The following is a 410-nucleotide window of genomic DNA, read 5'->3' as shown; positions in this document are numbered from 1 at the left end:
TTCCTTTTTCTCCACATCCTTGTCAGCACTTGTCGTTTGTTGATTTCTTGATGATAGCCATTCTGACAGGTATGAGATAGTATCTCATTGTTGTTTTGATTTGCATTTCTCAGATGATTAGTGACTTTGAGCATGTTTTCATATGTCTCTGGGCCTTATGTATGTCCTCTTTCAAGAAGTGTCTATTTAGGTCCTTTGCCCATTTTTTGATTGGATGGTTTACCTTCCTTTTGTTAGAATACTCGAATACTCTGTAAATTTTGGAGATTAAACCCTTATCTGAAATAGCATTGGCAAATATGTTCTCCCATGCATCTTGTTGTTAAGTTGCATGAATACTCTGTAAATTTTGGAGATTAAACCCTTATCTGAAATAGCATTGGCAAATATGTTCTCCCATGTGGTCTTTC

This window comes from Myotis brandtii, unplaced genomic scaffold, assembly GCF_000412655.1.
Source record: "Myotis brandtii unplaced genomic scaffold, ASM41265v1 scaffold524, whole genome shotgun sequence".
Taxonomy (NCBI): domain Eukaryota; kingdom Metazoa; phylum Chordata; class Mammalia; order Chiroptera; family Vespertilionidae; genus Myotis; species Myotis brandtii.
Note: the sequence above shows the minus strand (reverse complement) of the source record.